The 4,490-nt window shown below is 50.0% G+C and overlaps 1 non-coding gene across 1 annotated transcript; it reads right to left on the minus strand.

Annotated features, from left to right (window-relative positions):
* Positions 1-2,836: 2,836 nt before the first annotated feature.
* On the minus strand, positions 2,837-2,942 carry LOC115391178 (U6 spliceosomal RNA). Its single transcript, XR_003931739.1, has one exon. It is a non-coding gene; the product is annotated as a U6 spliceosomal RNA (small nuclear RNA).
* Positions 2,943-4,490: the final 1,548 nt, after the last annotated feature.

Below are 4,490 nucleotides of genomic sequence, written 5' to 3' on the forward strand. Positions count from 1 at the left end.
CGTAAGAGGACCCGAGGAGTGGAGGAGACCAGCAGGAGGATTAAGGCGCTCATCGAGGAGATGGACAGTGGGAAGGGGAATAGGGAATCTGGGAGTACCGCTGCTGACCACGAGCGCATCCAACAGGTCTGGATAGACCAGCAGAAGCACACGGCCTGTATTCAGGACCCCGAGGGCTTCCCTCTGTACGTAAAGACGGGTCCACTGAAGAAGGGTGGTGCGGAGCTCTGCTGCTGCCGCTGTGCTCGTGGCTCCACCTCCCTGGAGTCCTTCCACCTCCATTTAAACCGCTTCATCCCAGGTGGGCTATTACTTTTCAGGCAAACTGCTGTTGAATTATTTTGTTGTTCCAAATGCATAGAATTCATATTTTCCTGCCCTCCAGGGGACCAGTGCCAGTGATGCACACTTCCAGGCGTACCTCCTGGAAGGCCTGATGCGCTGGAATGAAGACCGGATGGAGGAGGCAGGGAAGGGCAAGTCTGACATGAGGACTTACCAGCACACTGAGAGGGAAGCTCTGGACCGCCTCAGCCGCAAAAGCCCTCAAGGCGTCCTCGGATGAGCGCTACCGGCCTCCTTGGGGCTTACACAGGCGTGGATGATTCTTTATTATCAACTCATATATTTAATTAAATACTTTAAAAGCTTAAAACTTAACACAATGTATGTATTATACAGGTTGATCCCGAAAGACATGATGGGATTCTTATGTCTAGTAACGGTGATTATGCCACTGATAGGAAGTATTGGAGAGTATATTTTAGAAACTTTATGACTTGACTTTCATAATGTGTGTTGTGCTTACATGTGTGTTATTTTCCAGGGGAGCTGCTTGGAATGGAGTGCCTGTCCTGTACAGTCGGTCTGGTAAATCCCTGACTGTCATGGACAATCCAGAAGAGGATCGGCTGGTGGAACAGATGGATGATGAGGAGGTGCGGGATGAAGGCTTCGTGGAGGAGGAACCGGAGGACCTCACAGTGGCCCGTCCTCTCTGACCCCCTCCGAGGCCGTCACCTCTCCTCCTCTGCATCGGGACCGCCCTCTCCACAGCCGTCTACATCCAGCCAGGAAGCCTCTCCTCAGCAGCGCCCAGCCCAGCCTCCTCTCAGCCTTCTGCCCAGCTGAGTGCAGCCTCTGGTCCTGCAACATCAGCTGCTGTGTTTGTTGCAGACCAGGCTCCTGTAGACTATTTGTGATTAGTTTTTATTTGTTTGTACACTCTGAGATTTAACATGCCGTCTGTTGTATTTTAACACTTCCTTTTGCAGGCTCCAGTTCTTGGGCCTGATCAGGGGTCAGCAACCCCAAGTGTTCAAAGAGTGTTGAGAAAGTCTTGTATAAGCCTTATATGAAGGCAACTCAGGCTCTAAGTGTTTATTAGCCTACTATCGAAATGAGTAAGTTAGCTAAAAATACATAATGAGCATCATGATGAAATGTTTATTTTCCCTGCAGCACATCCTGGAGAGAATGAAACGCCACGTGACTACCCTGCTGTACGATTTTTGGTGCTTTGAGTTTCACTGCCATTACAGTATTAATGTATTGTGTTTTGTCGCATTGATGAAATTATAGAAATACAGTAAAGAAATCGGATTTTTGGTGTCCTTTGTATTTTGAGGATTTGAAAAAACAAAAACAGAATGGAACGCGCATAATCGGCCTCCTGTAGTGTCAGACCTTCCCATGGAAATAAAGTGCAATCCTCTTCAAACTTCAATAATACAATCCTCTTGTCTTTTTCCATTAATCTGGGCAACTGTACAAATAGAACAGCAGCCTTTTGAAAAGGTAAATAGGTTATATAAAAATGAAAATAAGCAGTTTCATTTTGATTTCGGTGTATTTCTGTGCATTCTGCAAATGTCAATAGTAGCCTAAGTCAGTGCAAATGAATTAAATGCAGAACAATTCTTTTGTTTTCCCACTTATGGCGGCAACAGACACAAACGAAAAGGCCACAATTGCAAACGAGAAATAAAAACAGCCTGCGATTAAAAGGCAGCTCGCTTGCTTTCGAAAATGTAAATCATAAAATTAAGATAAGGGCTTAATTTATCTCCCACAGTGTGTCGGACTGAGGCTGCAGAGAGCTGGTTTCTGGTCTGTGGAGGTTTTTCCAGGGACCATGCTGGTCTGGGATCAGTGGAGTCACGAGACGAGCACGCTGCACCTGCGTGTCACCTGCAGCTCCGGAGACACGGGACGGAGACCACGTGCATTGTAACGGGATAAAAACGGATTCAGACAATTGAGAGGTATGGCAATTCAACGTTTGATTATGTCGTAGTTTGCTCTGAATGTGTCGGAAAACTTTATTCAGCAAACTTTATGTAAGTATCAGAAGCTAAAAGACGAGAGACTGCACTGAGTTAGCTTGTGTAGCTAGCAGCAGCCCGCAAACCGAGTCATTATTAACGTCAGCTGGTTTTTTGTGGTTGTTAATCGGATAAATTGAATATGACACGGTCCCAGACTCAACACCGGGGTTATTTGCGGATGTGCGTGTTCAATATCTGGAACATATTTGTTACAAAAGGTAAATGTCTTGCTGTAAGGATTCCAGCACAATTGTTATTATGAAGGCCTCAAGTCAAAGAATGTGTCGGCATCCCTTCGTGAATATTTCCGTGTGTAATGTTTGGGCTCCATGCTCCAGTTTGCAGTGTTGATTGATCCACTGGCGGCTCCTCCAGCTGCGCCCTGAGAGCGGGGCCAGTCAGCCTGCAGTTCCTCTGCTCTCCTGAGGCGGGCGGGGGGGCGCTGTTTGTACTGAGATCACTGAAATGAATATTTGATGAAAGTTTTGATATTTATGAAAATGAAAAATGAAAATGAGGAACGCTTCACGAATTTGCGTGTCATCCTTGCGCAGGGGCCATGCTAATCTTCTCTGTATCGTTCCAATTTTAGTATATGCACGACCGAAGTCGCACGACTGCACCCAACGCCAGAGTGGGTTTATGAATGAGAGATGTGACGCCCCTCAGACTCACGGTGGGATCAGAGCGGAAACGGGACCAGACCAGACGTTTACTTCACGGGACCTTGTCACACAAAGTTGTGGGAGGGGACCGGGTGGGTCTGGGGGGTCTGTAAGACCCTGTTCGGTTCTAGTCCCTCTGGTCCGGATTCTTCTGACTTTTTCTGGTGCATGATGGGAAATATGCAGTGACGTCATAGGAAGCTGGTTGGAGGGTTTGCAGGAAGAACTGAGTTTCGGCTCATCACCACGCTTCAAAGGGAGTTGGACCTAGACCTGATCCCGCAGTGTCTCTACAACCCCACACTCCACCCCCTGTTGATAAGAAAATGAAATTGGAAGTGGGGAGCATTCTTGTCGTTCTTGTCATTGATCTGCATGCAGTGAGCAGGAGCGTCTCAGGGCCATGGAGGTCGGTGCACGGGGCAGCAGCACCATCTACTGGCAGTCTGACGCACTGCACCAGGGCTGAGGCGCTTCATTCGTCCAAGGGGGCCTTTGAAAAACCAGAACCATAAATCCTCTTTATTTTTGTGTGTGTCAATCAGAGATGATACAATAGACATGTAAATATTAACGATGAGGGCTTTGATGAGTTCGGCTTAGAGCAAGTGGACTCATTAGTGCAACCTCCTCCTCTGAACCTCCTCCTCTGCAGCCTCCCCCTCCTCCCAGTCCACCCCTGGTGATCAGGAAGCTGCTGCAGCAGCTCTGCGGTTTGTACTCTTCTTCATGTGATCTGATTGATGCTGCATTCTCTGATCAGGCTGTTTGATCCTGAGCTCAGGAGCTCTTCTCTCCGTGTGTTTCAGGTCAGTGTTGGAGCTGACGGAGCTCCTGGTTACCAGCCGGTGGTGTTTGCTGGCTCGGTGTCTGGTGGAGCGCTGCAGGAAGGGCTACGTCACCCAGGCTGAGGTGGAGGAGATTGTGGGTCTGTGGCAGAACCTCCCTGATGAGACAAGGCTCCTGTAGTTTATTCACCTCGCTGCAGGAGCCAGTTGACAAAAGGGAGGTTCAAGAAGGCCAAGACCGACGCTCCCGGCGCTGCACCCGTGTGGGGGTGGAGAGCGTGAAACGGTGCGTGTCTGCAGAGACCTGCTGCGTCCTGTCCTGCTGTCCCAGAGCGTTTTCACACCACTCGTCTCTCTCCTTTGTCTTCTAACAGCCGCATGGTGGGAACCGGCAGCGGGCCCGGCCACGTGGCCCGACGCCAGCCGGCTGGTGGAGACCGTCTTCATCCAGCTGTGCCTCCTCCACCCCGGCAGCAGGAGGACGATGGGGCACCTCCAGAGCCGCTGGACCCTGGGTTTTGAGGGACTACAACACCATCAAGACTGTGGTCTGCACCCACCCGCCCTCAAACTGCTGCTGCTCTATGCGCTGCTGCTATCTGTGACCGAAAAGGAGGAGCCCACTGCTGGACCATCCTGGGCTTTTCCTGCCACCACCCCCACCCCACCTGCTCCTTCCACCTCTGCTCCCTGCACCTCAGCAGCCTCCA

This window comes from Salarias fasciatus, chromosome 6 (genome assembly GCF_902148845.1).
Source record: "Salarias fasciatus chromosome 6, fSalaFa1.1, whole genome shotgun sequence".
In the NCBI taxonomy this organism is placed as follows: domain Eukaryota; kingdom Metazoa; phylum Chordata; class Actinopteri; order Blenniiformes; family Blenniidae; genus Salarias; species Salarias fasciatus.